Source organism: Elgaria multicarinata, chromosome 2, assembly GCF_023053635.1.
Source record: "Elgaria multicarinata webbii isolate HBS135686 ecotype San Diego chromosome 2, rElgMul1.1.pri, whole genome shotgun sequence".
In the NCBI taxonomy this organism is placed as follows: domain Eukaryota; kingdom Metazoa; phylum Chordata; class Lepidosauria; order Squamata; family Anguidae; genus Elgaria; species Elgaria multicarinata.
Window position 1 is genome coordinate 84,904,227 of NC_086172.1, and position 19,822 is coordinate 84,924,048.

Here is a 19,822-nt window from a genome sequence, read left to right on the forward strand (position 1 = left end):
GGGCTGCATCGACGACTGTAGAGGGGAGTTAACACCTCCCCTCCCAAGACTGCACTCCTTTTAGCCAATCAAACAGTTGTTTGGTAAGTTGGGAGAAACACCATCTCTCACTGCTGAGATGGAGGAGATTCAACAACTTGCTGCTGTAACTGTATATTTGATTTATCTAGCTTCTATAGAAACACCTCAAGATGATGGTAAGTAGCAGACTACGTTTGCATTAAAAAGAGGCAGTGTTTTATACCAGATAGTTGGCAGATATTTAATACACTAGAGCACACAAGAGCACTTAAACCCAATCTTGCAGCACTGCCACAATATTTGAGAATATAAATAAGTCATATACATGATAGCAATGGGTGTCACAAGCCAACAGACCAGAAAGCCTATCTATAAGTGAAGGAACAGCAGCAACTGGAAGCAAACTTCAACTGAAGTCAAAACCTTTTTCGCACAAAGGAATTAATCCCAGCAATCCTATTCAATCAGATTTAGTATAGTGAACATGCACAAGACTTAATCATGGATTATTTCCCAGCAACGCAATGTTTCAGTTCCCGTTCCAAAACAGGGCTTAAGTGCCAGATCAGGTTATGCACTATTGTAAGCATAAAGCAAATTAATAACTTGCAATGTCAATGCCATATTGATCGTAAAGTGAATTTAAGTCACTAGTAATGCAGATAAACTGCGTTTAACTAAAGGCCTAACAAGAAAACACACCAAAAGAAAGAAAACCGTTAAAAGAAAAAAGTAAATAAGTAAAAATGGAATAAGGAATATGTTACAGGAGGAATTTCTAAAGCATCATGTGTTCAGTCAATGTTTTAAGAAGCAGACACTAATGCATAAACCTATAGAAGCAAACTTATTGACATTTCTTACCTGTTAACAGAAAAGTTTAAAAAGAAAAAAAAATTCTATTCTTTGTGGCTTCTTGCCCATTACAGGGTATCCTGGCAACAGCAAAATCTTTCAATCTACAGTATTAGCAGATTAGCAGACTGAATTAGGTTAAGATGAAGCAGATTTCTTCCTATAAGAAAACACAAGACAATTTCATAATGTCAACACAAGATTTCAAGAGCCGCTTCAACTAGAAATAGAGATGTACAATGTACTACATCGAGAGCTATTTGGGGTTCAAACAAAGGGACAAAGCATGAGAGCCCAGTTGGTCAGGATAACTTTTCTTAGGGCACAATCCTATGTATGTTTACACAGAAACAAATCTACAACTGAGAAATGTTGGGAGTAGGATTTTTTTCTGTCTAAACATGTATAGGATTGTACCCCTACTACACCATAGTTTAAAAAGGTGGTAATGTGGTGGAATAACTCAACATTTCACAACAATTGTGCACTTTTTTCATAAAAGCACCAAATATACACCATATGTGGACTAATACATAATGATCATTTTCAAATACTGAGACATATAATATTGCACATGTGTGAATATGTGCATCCAACTGAAATGTTTCTATTTGAATTTGGCAATGACTCATGTATAACATAAGGTATGACCACAGTTCATGAAGTCATTAGAAACCCCAAACTAGATTTCAAAAATCATATAATTGTAGTTTTAAGAAGTGTTGGACATAATACATATGTGCACATGCAAACATTTGAGAACATGCATGCGTGGTAGCCATCTATAATACTGCACAGGTTCCTAGAAATCAAGCAGAAATTTGGACATCTGTTAACTTTTGTTTTTACTTTAGAACATCCATATTTATCAAGATGCATGCAATACCACTTGCCTGAGTATGTGAAAATGATCACCATATAGTAGTCCACAAGTTGGTGCTTTTCTGAAAAAGTGCATGACTGGCTGTTTGGGGGCGGGGGCAGGGAGAGTAGATTTCTTGAGCTGCATTCAGAGAAGTTGTTGAGGCCATCTGCAGCAAACATAAGGTTTCTACAGCAACCACTGGAATCATACGCAAATGCTTCCGGGTCTGAAATGTCATTGTTCTAATTATCTTCTCTTCTCCAGAAGCTAAAGAAATAGTTTGAAATAGGATTACAGGCATCAAAAGAGTCTTCTTTCCAAAGGAAAGACATTTCCATAGGGGATTGCCACTCTGCTTTACCTAATGGCTGTTTTTATTTATTATATTTAGAATTCTAAAGGAAAACTTTTAGAGAAGCAGATATTTATGCTTTCGTACACAATGTAACAGCTAAGGCTGAAGTTACCGAGATATGAACATAGGCAGGATTAGAGATATGAAGGAAAAAACAGAAAATATTGGGGGGGGGGAGACAGGACGGGTTTTTCCCCATGGACCAGTTTTGTCTTTTTTCTGAAAAACTGAAGAGCTTTGGAGTATGATTTTTTTTAGAATTTAATAAAAGGATTTATATATTACTACCCAGCCTTTACCCCACCAAAACAATGAAATAAGAACATTTTCATAGAAAGACTGGAGATGTAAAGTATTTGGAAATAAGGAAGCCATGAAGAAAAGTGTTTTTAATCCTTTGTAAGATTCCCAGCAGTTATTTCTTACATTCCTCACTATTATTGATCTAAAGTATATTTTACTGATAGACATTCATGCTCAGTTTGCCAACATGTGAGTAGAGTCACCACTGTGCATTCCTATCAGCACATTGCATTCTTTGGGTTTTGTTCTATAGAAGACCTGATTCTGATGCTGTAGCACTCATTTAATATAGTTCAAATCTATTAGACCATAATTACAAATATACTGAGTTTACCTTTAAACATTTTAAAATATTATAATTTTATGAGCAAACTAAGTTATACATAAATAACTTTAGGGACAGAAAGGCTACTCTATGTTCCTAAAGCAGCCCTCCCCAACCTGGCCCCCTCCAGATGTTTTGGACTACAGTCCCAGTATTCCTGACCGTTGGCTGTGCTGCTTGAAGCTGATGGGAGCAGAAATCCAAAATATCTGGAGGTCCCAGGTTGGAGAAGGCTGTCTTAAAGCAACAAAGTTAATTTAAATTTGTAAAAAGGGCTAAAAAAATAAGTATTGCTTCATTTCCCCCCCAAATTTGCATTTTTTAGCAGGGGAAAAAATAACAGGGGGGAAACGGTTCTTTTCCATGGTCTCATTTTTTTGGGAAATGTTACATCTCTAGCCAGGATCAAAATAACTGGACAATCTTTCTGCGTATCCAAGGAGACCTGGAAAGTTCCTTGAACAGCGGTTCCCAATGCTGCATAACAAACCACTTTTGAAACTGAGAGGACTTTGAAAAGCAGTGTGTACCATGACATGCATGTGATTACCTGCTTTTCAAAGTAAAAAGAGCACCAGATATGTAAAAACACATCTCAAGTAGTTCTCTGGATTTTGACCATCATAATCATAATCAGAACTGGCATAATGGTTCATGATTGCTGGTTTTGTAATCTCTTCAAACAACAATTTACAAGAACCACATGCTAACCAGACCACATTTTCAAGGTGTTTGTTTTAATAAGTGAGTGCCTGGTATGGAGACCAACTGTTAGTGATAATAGGTACATATCATATGACAATATCTATACACTATAGATATATAACAGATTCAATCCTATTTGATTTCCATAGCTAACTACCCAAGAACCCTGAGTGTTGTAGTTCTGTAAAAGTGCCGATTGCCTTAAAATGCCTTTACAAAACTGCAGTCCCCACAATAGTCTGGGTCCAGCTAGTTTCCATTTGTAATACAGATGCTGTCATTTCTGAATATTACTGCTATTATTGATAACGACTTGCTTCAATTTAACCAGCAAGTTAAATATTGGAACTGTCACTTTTACCTAGTTTCAATATAAAGGTAGCTTTGGCTATTGGGCGGTAAAGAAATGAAATGAAAAAAAATAAAATGAAGACACTGCTGATCAACTCTTACTAGATCAAGGTAAAATTATTTTAAAATTGGGTTTTTTCTGGTAATTTAAATCAAGCTCTTAATAATAATGCATTTACTTCCTAAACATGGCAGCATACTGATTGGTTACTTTAATTATTAAAGATGTGCTATTTAATTGTAAACTGACCTTTATGTTACCTAGGAATATAACTGAAAATATCTCTAGTCAGACAGCCAATATCTTTTATATTACAAGCTGCATCTAGTTAGATACAAGGTAGAATTTGTGAAACAAAGAAGTCTGTTCAGCACTCTGTACACATATGGACGTAACCAAGATCACTTGCTTGAAGACCAAGAGCCAAACTAGGTGAGACATGACCTGTCCCCCAACAGCATTTTTTTAAAAACACACACACACACACACACATCTGTAATGCAGATGTGGAGGGCTGCAAATTTAATCAAAGTAGAGGTGAGAGAAGGGAAGGGATGCTTCAGTGTGTTTGAAATTAGCCAGCAGATAAAGCATTAAGCAACACTCAGTTGCTCTGTTTAGCCTGGAGAAGAGAAGATTGAGGGGAGACATGATAGCACTCTTCAAATACTTAAAAGGTTGTCACAGAGGAGGGCCAGGATCTCTTCTCGATCCTCCAAGAGTGCAGGACACGGAATAACGGGCTCAAGTTAAAGGAAACCAGATTCCAGCTGGACATCAGGAAAAACTTCCTGACTGTTAGAGCAGTACGACAATGGAAGCAGTTGCCTGGTGCGGTTGTGGCCTCTCCCACACTAGAGGCCTTCAAGAGGCAGCTGGACAACCATCTGTCAAGGATGCTTTAGGGTGGATTCCTGCATTGAGCAGGGGGTTGGACTCGATGGCCTTGTAGGCCCCTTCCAACTCTGCTATTCTATGATTCTATGATTTGTACTCTTCAATGCTGCATTTCAGTTTTTAGAAAAACTTCAGAAGTAATCACTAATTTCGTAATGTTTCAAATGCACCTCTCAAGGCCCTCCACTTTCCAGAAGCAAAGCATGTAGTTACTGGGCAGAACAGTCTTCGCCCACTGCATCAAACATAGATGCCCACAGCCTTTGGCTGAAAGTCTAAACGTTCATAACAAATATAATTTTCCTGATGTACCATGTTTATAATGCTTGACCTCAGAAATCATACTTCCACTCCGGTTCATTCTTTTACACAGAAATGCAGGATTTGATATATTCAGTAGAGGGTCATGGATTCAGATTTTAAGCGATAATATGTGTAGACTTCTATATTAAATTCAAATTCAACTATTTTAAAGGACATTTTAAATATGTAAAAGTGTTTTACTCACTGATTTTACCCACCCTAAGAGACATGTGACATATTAAAAATGGTTGTTGCAGTATTTGCCATAAAAGAAAGGATTGTTATAAGATTAAATTTTAATTGCTCTGAAGGAATCTGACAAGAGAAGGCCAAACTCATTGCTCGTGTCAGCCACATTAGGAAAATTACAGGTAAAATGGCTAAGAAATAACTGTAGACACTTTTAGGAGAGTACCATTTTCAGCAAAAATGATTCATCACCCCCTCAAGCTGAAAGGTGGAGCTAGGTGCATGTGTGTCAGGGAATAATAGAAATTATTTTGGGAACAGAATGCAAGACAGAGTAGAAAGCTGTTAGCTAAAACCATCAGGGGATGTAGGGATGCCTCTCTCTGGACATCTTAAAGTGAAGAAGAGGATTACTGCTTGTAGATGTGCTTCATCTGTTTGCTCCCATGTATGCTCAACTTATATATTTGTAAATAAATCAACTTATCTCTTCCTCCAAAGGAAGCTAAACTTAAGTAGTTGTTTTCCCTGGAACTTCTCACCACTCTAGGAAGTGAGGAGCACTTAACAGTATCAATGTTCCAACTGACAAGGATAATTCCTTCATTTAAACAGATTTCATTAGCCAAAGCACTTGATTTGTAGCCACCACCAGTCCCAAGGGAGGGAGTGTTCTCTAGGTGCCAGCAGTGCTTTACCACTACTGCCTCCTGCAACACCGAGTCAAAATTAAATTGAATCCCTTTTCTTCCAAGCTCTCAATGAACTAGGGGTTCAAGTGAAGAGAACAGACTGTTTTCTCTCCCTTCACATTGCTTTCCCCCCCAAGTCCTCTGCACCTGAACTAAAAGAGCATGTAAGTCTTTCACATATGACAGTGTAAAAGAATTCTGCAGACGAGAGCATTATAGCCTACTTTGAAACTAGGGTTCCTTAAGTCCACTCTCTAATGAGTAGTAGGTGCCCCTGCCCAATATCCTGAGCACACACACCTTTTTCGCTGTGCTTTTTCCAGTAGGTGGTTGGGGTACATGTGAGTGCCTCTTTCAGAAGCCCAAGGGAAGGAAACCATCCCAAGTGGCCAGTAGCATCTACAAATAATGGCAGGTTACTAAGCCAATGTGATTGGGCTGCTGTTTGGAACTATGCCACCGAATCTAGAAAGGAACAGTCAATCTAAATAAAAGCAGTAACTCAAACTTTTAAAACAAGGCTTATGGCACGTTCACGCTGACAGATTCATCATGGCTGCTAAGTCTTTAAGGTGCCATAAATGTGCTATTGCTTCAATCCTTGTCTCTTTCAAGCACAATTCCCAATTACATCCAAGATGGGGAACTGTGATTTAGCATCTGTTTGCTAATCAGGATCAAACAGTGGTTTAAGAACTTGATAAGAAGGCAGACATTAAACTTCAGTTCCATGTTTCAAATGTAACAAGGAAATGGGTCAAAAAACCAGGATCTGAAAGCTAAAGACAGTGCATAAGGAGAGTTCCTAAACCAGAAGGCAGATCGCAATCTACCAGTAGACCCTTTAGCTGATTTGCAGTATTAATATATTAATTTATTAATTTACTTATCTTTCCTTAAGATCTGGAAGCTGTTTACATTTTTAAAAATACAATACAATGTAAAAAACAATGCAATAAATACATTTAAAACATTACAAGAATAGTATAACAAGCAGTGTGATTACAAGCAAGGGAAAGCCTGACTAAACAGATATGTCTTCAAGAGGTATCTAAAGCTTGCCAGTTTCCGCCTCTTGGACCACAGGTAGGAGAGTGTTCCAAAGGGTGGGTGCCACTACTGAGACTTGCTTACTGTACTTTTGCAAAGGTTTCCCAATGATTTAAAATAGCAATAAAATGACTTTTCTCACCTAAATTAGGCTGCTGAAATGTGAGCCAAAGGTAATGACTTGTGTGAAAAGCTGTGAGGTCAGTCAACTTCCAGTATTCAAAACAAATCCCCAGATGCAGAACATACATAATTGGAACTTATTCTTTAGTTCCAAGAATAAGTCTTTTCCGCCTGGCTTTGGCTGGTGGATCTTAGGTTTCTAGTAAAAAACAAATTAGATCCAACAAGCCTGAAATCTGCCCACCCCCCTCCTAAACCACAGTTTGAATTATCACAAGTCAAAAAGGCCCTGTTTCGTTACAACAGGCGAAACACAGCTAGCAGCTGAAATTATTTTATTTTTATTTAATATAGAAAGTTATTTCTTTCTGTGCTCAAGTAATTTTAAACACTATGAAAAACTACAAGTTATCAGATTTTTTCAGTAACTCAAAATAAATCTGAACCAATTTTTTTTTAAAAAAAACCACATATATTTGGAGGTTATGGAATCTGAAATCTTAGTTAAAATGGAATCTATCGATTTTTTTCCAGTTATTTATATTCCACCTTTCTTCCATGGAACTCAAGGAACCATTGACCTGGTTCACACATAACACCAATTCATGGGTTGTTTAACACATGAATTAGCAGGCCATGCTGGAGCAAGCACGCTTGCCACTTTGCATTCACTTTCATAAGCAACCCAGGAACGACCTGCTGCACTCATTACATAGACTGAGATACTCTACTAATTCAACAATGTCTGTCTGCAGTGCTTGATTAGCCTACTTTAGAACTGGCACTAGAACACATAGTCCAGAAATCTTTTGGATCTATTTCAGACATACTATTTTGCTTCTGGAACACATGAAGGCAGTGGAACCATAAGGATCTGAAGTTTACTAAATAAACAGAGCCTACCCTTTACCCTCCAGAAGTTTTAGCCTACAACTCCCATAATTCCTCATCATTGGCTGTCCTAGCTAAGGCTGATGAGAGGCCAGATGTTTGGCCTACAAGTTGCCCCATGCTGATTAGCCACATGCTATTTTAGGTTTTCTTGCTATATTGCTTGTTCAATTCTTAATGTTACCTCATTAAGCAAGTATAAAAAAGGAAAGCAACACAACTTTTGGATAATGTTCTTAGAGAGACAATGGCAAACTTCTACCTAACTCTTCATTCAAACATGCCTCCTGATACTTAGGCTACACCAGTTTTCTGCGATCTTAACATGCATAAATTCAAAACTGCACCGGAATGTTGGGGCATGTTCCAGAACAGTAGAAGTGAAGGGTGGGGGAGTATATGACAAACAATGCCATCTGCCCACTTCCACTGGCAGAAGCATTCTGAGCAAACATACAATATGGAAACACTCTCACCAGAGGAAAAGAAGCTGCATCCAATCCAATATTCTCAGTGCAGCTCACTGCTACCTTTATGTTATGTATTTATTATTACATTTATATCCCACCCTTTTTTCCTCTTGCAAGGAACAAAAGGTGACTTAATGATCATCCTCTCCATTTTATCCTCACAACAACCTGCAACATAGGTTAGGCCACTCAGTGAGCTTCATGTCCAGTACCTGGATTTACCAAGTCTCAGTCCAACATTCTAATGACTGCGGTCCTGACCCAATTCAGGGGGTGGCGGCATTGCTACTTTTAAGAAAAAATTAAAGAAACAAGAGATATGATCATGGATTCCTAACATCAGGTTTACTTTGGTCTTAACATATTCCTATATTGCAGGAATATATCACAACTATTCAAAATAATTTACACATAGGACTGTAGCTTTAATGTCAGTTTTCAGTGGGTTCAGGAACACCATTACTCTGCCTAGGATTGGCCAGCATGAAGCATTCTGGAACTCAACTTTTAGAATGTTTTTAGCGATGTATGTGAAAGCATGTTTTGCTTTTCCCACCTCTGCTGTGAGAGCATAGCACCTATATTAGCTAGAATGTACTTTAATTTTTTAAATGGCTCCTACCTTTTATCTCAGATTAACAGCATTCACAAAAACAGTAGAGACGGCTGATTACTCGATCATATTCAGAAGTAAGCTTTGATGGGGATTTCTCCCAGGTAAATAGGCTTAGAATTGCAGACTTAATTTCAAATAGGAATAAAAAGCCTGCAGTCCTTATCACTTATGCTGCACCAGAACTGGTCCTGCCATTGGGTACTGGGTCTTCCTACAAATGTCTTGATCATAAAAACATTTCCAATCAATAGGTATGTCAAAATCTATTTAAGGCACAATCCTATCAGATCCAGCCTAGGTACTCATAAGCCTCCAAACCCAGAGGCTTAAAGAACCCAAACCAGAGCAGGAGGTGCACTGTACCTCCAATTTAGCAAGGCAGGCATTTTCACCCATCTAGCTGAGGTATCCAAGAGGGAGCGAGGGACAGAAGCTTCGCAAATCCCCTCCCCTCCCTGCACACTTGGCATGTCCCTTCCCCTCCTCTCCCAGTTTACAGGAGGAGCTAGTTCTCTCCTACCCAGCTGCAAGAGGGCTGGGAGCTCAGACCTCTGGGTTCGGAAGCTGCAGCTCGTGCAAAATGCAGCGGCCAGATTGATTTCGGGAACCAGAAGGTTTGACCATATAACACCTGCTCTGGTCCGCTTGCACTGGTTGCCTGTATGTTTCCGAGCCCAATTCAAAGTGCTGGTTTTGACCTATAAAGCCTTACACGGCTTGGGACCACAATACCTGACGGAACGCCTCTCCCGACGTGAATATACCCAGTCACTACATTCAACATCTAAGGTCCTCCTCCGGGTGCCTACTCCGAGAGAGGCTCGGAGTGTGGCTACGAGGGATAGGGCCTTTTCAGTGGTGGCCCCCAGACTGTGGAATGATCTCCCTGATGAGGCTCGCCTGGCACCAATGCTGCTATCTTTCCAGCGCCAGGTTAAGACTTTCCTCTTTGCCCAGGCATATGGCGGCACATCCTAATTACCCACATGTTTAGTTTTTAATCAGCTTTTAATGCTTTATGTGTGTATGTTCTGTGTTTTAGAGTTTTAAATTTTGTATACTTGTTTTTACCTCAATTTTAGAATTTCTGTAAACCGCCCAGAGAGCTCTGGCTATGGGAGCGGTATATAAGTCTAATAAATAAATAAATAATTCAAGGTCAGAGCGCTGTTTCTGGCCTCGATCCAGGAATCTGAAAAAACCTGGCAGACACAGTCCAGGCACCATAAAATTGTTCTATTGGATTATTTTTATCCAGCCCTTCAATAAAATTCTCATGGTAGTTTACAAAAACCACACAGCTGGAAAAACATTTATGGTCATCTAATCGAACTCTCTGAAAATTAAGGGATTTTTACAGGTGAAGTGATAAATTGTTTGCAATCTGAAGTTTATCACTTGCAAATGTTAATTTCACTTTGATATTTGTTTGAAAAGCAAATGAGACAGACTAGGTGTGGTGTAGAGTGGTAACATGTAATGTTTAAAATGCATTATGTACATCTTAGCCAACATAGATTTTTTTACATTCTACTTACACAATTGAAAGGTGCAAAGACTACTGGAGGTACCATCAGCGAAATCAGAATTTAAACATTCAAATCTAGAAGGCTAGTGTATCACAAATCAAGAAAGCTACACAATATTTGAGATGCCTGTATGAGAAAGGATCAATGGTTAAAAAATCCAGATGGTTTAAACTACACCATGATACAACAGAAAATGTTAAAAGCATTCATTCACTAGCCTATATATGCACGCATGCGCACGCACAGACACACACACATATATATAATCCTTCTTGACCCTAATCTGGCCGGGTACACATGCAGAATTAGGTAATATTAAAGCCTGGGAATCCAAACAATCCAATCTAACATATTCACCCTACACCAAGAGATTTTCATAGTTTTTAATAGAAACCTGATTTATCCTGTAGGCAATTATCAATTTTCAAAAGTTTGCTTCGTTCTTCCATTTACCCTCTGTCATCAACAGAACTTTTCTTGTTGAGAATGTTGTACAGGAAAGTCACAGAAAGTATGCAGGATAGCTATCAAACTGATAGTCTCCATAATAGTAAACATGGGGTTCCTTTCCTTGACAACGCTTCCAAAAATAATTAATGGAATCCAGATGGTAGCATAATTCAACCCAAACAGATTCCATATAATACCATCACATCCACTGTACCATGATATTAGCACAAGTTGTTTAAACTGAAACTTTCCTGACACTGAGAAATTTTTCAACTATTATAATTAAAGAGTAAATTTAAAAATTCTCCATCTTCTCAATCTGAAGATGTGTTAAAATGGGTTATTTCAATGGCTTTTTAAAACTAGCATTTCAAATACTAACTACAGTACTTCTCTCCCAAGTTTTCCCAGGAAATCAATGGACAGCCTGGGGTGGGAGGGTAAGAGAGATTTGTTTTAAGTCCTGGACACAAACATCCCGAATTCTTTATTTAGTGTCATAGAACAGCTGGAGCCTGATAAACTAACAGTGCAACCCTCTGCTTGTGTACTCAGAAGTAGGTCCCTCTGAGTTCAATGGAGCTTACCACCAGGAAAGTAGATACAGATTACAGCCTTAAACCAGTTTTCACCACCTACTTTCACATGAAAATCCTGGTTTTAGACATCTCTTAACAGCCAGATCTACACTTCTTTCCCTAAGCAAAAGTTAACTTCACATCAGGACTCGGGCAAGGAACTGAGTCCAAAGGTGATTGAGGTTTATGTTCGTAGATTAGAGAAATTGAAAGGAGTCATGCTACTGCTTTTAAAAAAAAATAGTTTTCAATTTGCGCCCTGTAGGAAACACGGAAAGAATATAAACGGCCCTCTATACCCACCCCACCGCCTAGAAAACAGTCCAGAGGAGTTCTCACATCAGCAAGTGCCTCTTGAAGCCGGCAAGACTGGGAGAATGAGAGAGCGTGTGAATGAATACATACGTGTTCCCGCTCCCTTCCCAAAGGAGACGCGTATTCCCTCTTTGGTGGGGGAAAGGTCATTAACTCAAACCCCGCCGTCAGGGAAAGAAAAGACATCGGGTAACTTCGTTTCCCACCCCTTCCTCCCACGGGAGAGAGGGGGCACAGGCCGCTGCGACAGAGACGGGGGGGGGGGCAGCCGCATCTCAGGAAGCAAAACAAACCGGGCAACTAGGCCGCTGCTCTCAGAGTAGAGTGGCGGGAGTGAGTGGGGGGTGCTTGGAGGAAGAAGGCCTTATTCCACTCGCCCTCGAATCAAGACGCGGGAACGAGGGATGGTGACGGGAAGAGTGAGGGAGAAATAACTACCTCATCCCAAGCGATTCCTCCCCTCCCCATCGCCCACCCGACGCGTTTCCTCAGAGGAACGAGCCCCCCCACCCCGCTTCCCTTTTTCATTCTCCGCAAGCAGAATGAACATGATATCAACTCGACTCAAGCCGCTAAGAGAAAGCAGACCCACTCATGGAGCCCCTACCTCAGAGAGTGCGTCTCCCCCCACCCCCGGCGGACCCCCCGCTCAGGCGGGAAAACTGCTGCTCTCCACCATCACCGAATCTTCAAGATGGCGGACATAGCTCCTCCGAACCCTCCTCTATCTCCGTCCCCCCCATTCATGCCAATCAACCCTCTACGGAGCACACCTTTCCTCGTCAATCCCCTCTTCCATTGGACAATGGCAAAAGCCTCTATTTTCTACTGGTTCCACTGTGTCGTCGATCACAAGGCAAGGACTTCACCATTGGGCAATAAAGGGATAAGGGACGGGGTCACGGCTTCATTTAACCCAATCAGCGTGTTCGGAGGCGCGGCTTTGGCTTCCCACCCTCACGCCTTAGCAACAACCTTACGTCACTTTGAAAGGCATTCATGTTATCCAACTAAAACCTTCAGTTCCGTTTAAAAATAAACCAATAGTGACCAATCACTTGCCGTAGGATTCAGACCAATGAGAATTAACAGAGGCAGAGCTAAAGAAGGCGCTCCTCGCACACAAATGACTATGGGTGAACAAGTTTTCCTATTGGACAGTGTAAGAACCAGCCCCGTCATAAAATTGAAGAAATCAAACTGCCTGACAACAACGACGCCTTAATAGGTGGGGGAGGGGTTAAAAGAGGAACGTCGCTCGGGAGACAGTTATTTGTAAGCCAATCGAAAATCACTTTTTTTTCAGAGTGGGGAATTAGCTCAAATGGTAGAGCGCTCGCTTAGCATGCGAGAGGTAGCGGGATCGATGCCCGCATTCTCCAATTTTTTGACTTGGCCTGGTTCTTTTTGTTTGTTTGATTTATAAATTCTGTTCAAACAATGACCAGAGGGCTAACCATGTTAATCTGTTTGCACAGTGCTGTGGCATCTAGAAACTTAATATTTTTTTCCTGGCCTGAATATATGTATTTACGGTGCCACAAGACTCCTTGTTGTAAATTCTATTCTATATTCTAATCTATAAACCCCTTTTGATAAATGCAGGAAAATCTTAAATTTGAATTTATAGTCTGTCTCACCAGCATTATGTAACAGGCTCACTTCATCTTCTTCCCCTGTTCCCAGACTTTAAAGTGGGGGGGGGGGAGGAAGGAACAACCCATATCAAAGTTTAAAAATCTTACACAATAATGCTAGTTTTGGGGGGCGGAGAGAAGAAGAGAAAGAAAAATGTGGTCAAAGAGTTGCTGAAAACGCAATGGAAACTTAATGCATCCTTCTTGAAAAAAAACCCATACTGGATCTAGCAGCTTTTAAAAAAAAGAAAGAAAAAAAAGTTGTTGAAGAATAAGACATTCTAGTTAAGAGCATTACTAGCCTTTTCAGAAAAGGTAGGTTTCTAAGGCTGCAGTGCTATACACACTTACTTCAATACTCCCTGTGGCTTATGCCTGAGTAGACATGCATAGGGTAGCTCTATAAAGCTTTGCACCCTGGAGAACAATCACATGATTCAAAATGCCAACTTTGATTTATATTTTTTTAAAAAATGTTTTTACACCAGTATGTCTGGATCATGAACCTGCTTTAAGATTTGGATCTTTTCCAATTTGGTACCATTAAAACACTCTAGTCCCAAACATAGATGGCAGCAACATTTGCACCTTGCCTGGATATGTAGCAGCACAGCAGTCAGTGCAAGGTTGAACAAGTCTTTGCTTCAGGGATGTATATTGATATCATTTTCACATATTCTATGTACCTTTCACTTTGATTTCAATCTCCACTTCCTTGTCAATGGGCAGCTGTGCCAGTAACCACAGCAATCTTACTAAACACCATTTAACAAGTGGGGCTTACTTTTGAGCAGACATGTGTAGGGTTGTGCTGTACAATGTTAACTGGTCCCTTCCCTTCCTCCACTCCTTATTCGGTAATAATTTCTTTGCTAATTGCAGCAGCACTAGTTATAGCGTCCCAAGTCCAAAACTGTCGATTCGTGATGTCATTGTACAACAAATGCTTGCCCTTTGCTTGGCTTTGCTGACAGACGGACATTATAAACCGTGCTGAATGAGTGGCCAGTGGAGACTGCAGGTGGTTCCGATGGCTCTAGGGTGGTAAATCCGCTCTGGGTTTTAGTCAAAATTCTAAAGGAGCTATCCAAGATGACCGGATTCACTGCCGCACTGACATTAAAGCCATCAGACTCCACTGTGTGACATGCTCTTACTCTCTAGGGGCGTTTGATGCCATCAACCATGGTATCTTTGCCCAAGGGTCTTCAGAAACCTGGAGCTGGTCCTGACTGTTTCAAAGATAGGTTTGTTGCAAATGAGGAATGCAGTATTATATAAAAATAAAACTTTTATTGCCTCAAACAAACATAGCTTCTAACTAACTTCTCTCCAGCCCTGACTGACTCCTGAGAGTGCTGAGTCACTGACTGCTGTGTCACCTCCTGATTGGGCGAGTATTCCTTCAATCAAAGTGTGTCCCTGACCCTCTTCCATCTAACTTCCTGTGTGTCTCACTTAGGTCTACCTATTGATACACTGACCATGCTGCTTAATGTCTACATGAAATCACTAGGTGACCTGGGCTGTGGAGACATCAGTACACAGATGATATTGCACCCTATCTCCCATTTTCATCTCATCCTAGGGAAGTAGCAGGAGTACTGAGCCATGTTCTGGCAGAAGTGAAAGATTTAAGTTTCAAGCTGAAAATTAAACCCGACACGACAGAACTGATTCCTGCATTGAGCAGGGGGTTGGATTCAATGGCCTTTATGCCCCTTCCAACTCTACTATTCTATGATTCTGTGTTTAATGTCGGTAGGTGAATCACCTGATTCAGAATTAGATATGCAACCTGTCTTGGGGTTGCACTCCCTCTGAATGATCAGGCTTGAAGGTGCTCCTTGGACCGGAATGTTTGCTAGATGCCTAGGTGGCATCGGTTGCAAGGAGCCCCTTTGGCTGCCTTGCCCACTACGACTGTCCCTGACAAAGGCGGACCTTGCCACAGTTGTTTATGCCCTAATTACCTCCAGGTTAGACCACAACATTACATTTGGGTCTGTTAAGCTTCGAGAAAAAGCCAGTAAGGAGAGATGTGTTAGAGGTGTATAGAATTATGCATGGTGTGGAGAAAGTGGATAGGGAGATGTTTTTCTTTCTCTCTCATAATAGTAGAACCTGTGGTCAGCCCATGAAGCAGACTGGGGTGAGATTCAGGACAAATAAAAGAAAGATCTCCTTCACACAGCACACTGTTAAGCCATGGAAATCACAAAATCTGTTGATGGCCATCAACTTCGACAGCTTTAAATTGCAATTAGACAAATTCATGGGGGATAAGGCTATCAATGGCTACTAGTCAGGATGGCTATATGCTAGCTCCAGCACAGAAGCAGTATGTCTCTGTATACCACTTCCTGGGGAACACAGGTGGGAGGATGATATTGCAACTCATGTTCTACAGGCAGCTGATTGGTCAATGTGTGAACAGAATGTTGAATTAGATGTGCCTTTGGTCTGATCCAACATGGCTCTTCTTCATATGTTCTTATGAATTCTAACTTGCTTTATGTGGGGGTGCCCTTGCAAAACATCTGGAAACTGCAATTGGTGCAGAATGCCACTTGTATTTTGAACATGTTACACCAATTTTAGTTGAATTGCACTGGCTGCTGGTTTGTTTCCCAGCTCAGTTCAAAGTCCTGGTGTTAACTTTCAAAGCCCTAAACTACTTGGGATTTGGCAACTCCCTTCTTCCATATGTTCTCCCTGTATGCTCGTCATTGGAGGCTCTGCTTCAGATCCCTGGCCTCATGAGGCTAGGCAAGCAGCCACAAGGTCTAGAACAGCTTTCCTCAACATGGTGCCCTCCATATGTTTTGGACTTCCATTGGAGTACTATTCCCATCAGCCCTAACCAACAGGGCCACGGGTGATGGGAGGGTAGCATGTTGTAGAAGGCTGGCCTAGAGCTTTTTTGATAATGGCATCCTCTTAGTAGATTGTTCTACCAACAGAGATCCATCCAGAACCAACAATGTACTGTTTTAATAGCCCTTTGGTGGGTGGGCATTTTTAGTATTGAATGTAATTCCCAAATTTTATCCATAATTTTTCGCTGTTGATTTCAGAGGGACTGAAATTCACCTGCAATGGACTGCAGCAACTCCCAGGCCATGTTTCCCAACTCCACTGTCCTATGTATTTGTGAGAAATGTTTAAAGTTGCATTCTGCAAAGCACTCAATGAAAATACCGCTCCCTTTGTGAGCAATCATTTATTTTCACATTCACAGCCAAGCACAGAGTAACAAGTGGTTGAAGATGATTGCATTTAAAATATGGGGAGTCAGAGCTATTACAAATGCTCATTAAAAACATATCCAACATTCCTTATAGGACTGTAACACTTCAGAATGCTGGTGGGGAGTGATATTGCTTATGTTCTGAGGAATGGTTCCCTTGTAAGGGATTATTTCCCTCTTCCTCAGGATGTCACCCTCCTTCCTCAAGACCCACATTCTCTGTGACTGCAGAGGGGCTGTCACAAATGGAGTGGAACATCACTGGCTTAAAAGGTGACAGCCCAAAGGCTTCAATTCAATGACATTATTACTTGGGAGTAAGCCCCACTGAACACAAGTGGGACTCATTTCTAAGTTAAATATGCACAGAATTGGGCTTCATGAGTATTTAGGTAGGGTTTTCTGATGAACCCAATTCCTTGATCCCAGCCAATATTCTAGAACAGGGTAGGCAGAAAGTAGATCTCCAGATGTTTTGGACTTTGAGTCTCAGCATTCCTGAGCATGCGCCATGCTGGCAGGAGCTTCTGGGAACTGACATCCAAACCATCTGAAGATCTACTTTCTGCCCACCCATGTTCTAGAATGCCCTTAATTTATTGCAGGACAATCTAACCCATCCATTATGCTGGACAAGCAAATGATCTTCTGGCTTGGAGGCTACATACAGCCCCTGCCCTGGTCTTTCTTCTGCCTCCCCCACTCCACTGCTAAAATCTGTCAGCAGCAAAGAAAAAAAGAAAAAAACAGTGATATGCTGCTGAATCTTGGTGGTAGCAAAAAGAAGAAGCTATTTTGCTTTAAAACAAAACATGGAAGCATGTGCTTTGCTTTAAAGCAAAATTATGCTCCTGGCAGCCTCCCAGAAATATGATTTTGCTCGAAAACATAGAAAGCTACCTCACACTGAGCCAGATCCTTGGTCCATCTAACTCTGAATTGTCAACTCAGTGGCTCTCCTGGGTTTCACAGGCAGGAGTTTTTCCAGCTCCTACCTCAAGATCAAACCTGGAACCTTCTGCCTGCAACGCATGTGTGCTCCACCATTGAGCAACAGCCCAATAACAATTTCCATTCACCTGAAGCCTTCTATTTCTAAGATTTTCAGTATATAGACACAAACAATGGACAGGTCCGTGCAACCACCTCTGTACTGGATCCTTGCCCCTCTTGGCTAATAAAAGCTAGTAGGGATGGAACAGCCGCTGGGCCAAGAAGGTGATTAATACCTCTCTACGAGAGGGAGTGGTCCCAGACCGTCTGAAAGAGGCGGTAGTGAGACCACTCCTGAAGAAAACTTCCTTGGACCCGGAAAATCTTAGTAACTACAGGCCGGTAGCAAATGTTCCATTCCTGGGCAAGGTCCTTGAGCAGGTGGTGGCGGGCCAGCTCCAGACACTCTTGGATGAGACTGATTATCTGGATCCATTTCAGTTGGGTTTCAGGCCCGGCTTTGGCACGGAAACAGCCTTGGTCACCCTGTATGATGACCTATGTCGGGAGAAAGACAGGGGGAGTGTGACTCTGTTGATTCTCCTCGACCTCTCAGCGGCTTTCAATACCATCGACCATGGTATCCTTCTGGAACATCTGGCTGAGTTGGGAGTGGGGGGCACTGCATTGCAGTGGTTACTTTGCAGGACGGTTCCAGAAGGTGGTGCTTGGGGGACATTGCTCGGCCCCGTGGACTCTCCAGTATGGAGTTCCGCAGGGGTCGATCTTGTCCCCCATGCTGTTTAACATGTACATGAAACCGTTGGGTGCGGTCATCCGGAGTTTTGGAGTGCGCTGTCATCAGTACGCTGATGACACGCAGCTCTACTGCTCCTTTTCATCCTCATCAGGTGTGGCTGTGGTTGTGCTGAACCGGTGCTTGGCTGCGACAATGGACTGGATGAGGGCTAATAAACTGAAACTCAATCCAGACAAGACTGAGATGCTGTTGGTGGGTGGTTCCTCTGATCGGATGGGGGGCGTTCAACCGGTTCTGGATGGGGTTGCACTCCCCCTGAAGGAGCAGGTTCATAGCTTGGGGGTTCTCCTAGAACCATCTTTGTCACTTGAGGCTCAGGTGGCCTCGGTGGCACGGAGTGCCTTCTACCAACTCCGGCTGGTGGCCCAGCTATGCCCCTATCTGGACAGGGATAACCTAGCTTCAGTTGTCCATACTCTGGTAACTTCCAAATTAGATTACTGCAATGCCCTCAACATGGGGAAGCCTTTGAAGATGGTCTGGAAGCTGCAGCTCATGCAAAATGCAGCGGCCAGATTGATAGTTGGAACAGGGAGGTTTGAGCATATAACACCGATTCTGGCCCGCTTGCATTGGCTGCCTATATGTTTCCGAGCCCAATTCAAGGTGCTGGTCTTAACCTATAAAGCCCTACATGGCTTGGGACCGCAATACCTGATGGAACGCCTCTCCCGACATGAACCTACCCGTACACTGCGCTCAACATCTAAGGTCCTCCTCCGAGTGCCTACTCCGAGGGAAGCTTGGAGGATGGCAACAAGGGAGAGGGCCTTCTCAGTGGTTGCCCCTCGACTGTGGAATGATCTTCCCGATGAGGCTTGCCTGGCGCCAACGTTGTTATCTTTTCGGCGCCAGGTCAAGACTTTTCTCTTCTCCCAGGCATTTTAACAGCATTTAACAACGTTAAGTTTGTTTTTAATGGACCCCAGAATTGTTGTTTTTAAATGGATACTGTTGTTGTTTTTATCCTGTTTTTATGTTTTTTTTAAAAAAATTGTATACTTTTAATGTTTACTATTTTTAATTGTTGTAAACCGCCCAGAGAGCTTCGGCTGGGGGCGGTATATAAATGTAATAAATAAATAAATAAATAAATAAATCTTTGAGCTACAACCTTTTCGTTTTAACAAGGTAGGGAACTCCAGAGGACAGAAATCCCCAAGACATCAGTAACCACCACAATTGCCTTATAATGTAAAAGAAATGCATATTGTATGTGTCCAAACAGATCTCCCTCTGTGGGTTACACTTAATTAGGGCTGTCATTCAACGTAACCAAATAAGGAATTTCAATGTAT

General features: G+C 41.5%; 1 protein-coding gene and 1 non-coding gene across 8 annotated transcripts in view; one reads left to right on the forward strand and one right to left on the reverse strand.

The window, feature by feature from the left end:
• PPP6R3 (protein phosphatase 6 regulatory subunit 3) overlaps positions 1–12,611 on the reverse strand; it is a 71,638-nt gene extending 59,027 nt beyond the window's left edge. For 5 of the 7 annotated variants that reach the window (XM_063117052.1, XM_063117053.1, XM_063117055.1 and 2 more), the window contains exons 1-2: positions 12,492–12,611; positions 886–1,036 (exon numbers count right to left, since the gene is read on the reverse strand). The gene's annotated coding sequence lies outside the window, so the exon portion shown is untranslated. Of the gene's footprint in view, positions 1–885; positions 1,037–10,550; positions 10,668–12,491 lie in introns of all 7 variants that reach the window. The other 2 variants (XM_063117050.1, XM_063117054.1) reach the window with 2 other exon arrangements.
• A 582-nt stretch (positions 12,612–13,193) lies between these two features.
• Positions 13,194–13,266, forward strand: TRNAA-AGC (transfer RNA alanine (anticodon AGC)). Its single transcript has one exon. It is a non-coding gene; the product is annotated as a tRNA-Ala (tRNA).
• The last annotated feature ends 6,556 nt before the right edge of the window (positions 13,267–19,822 follow it).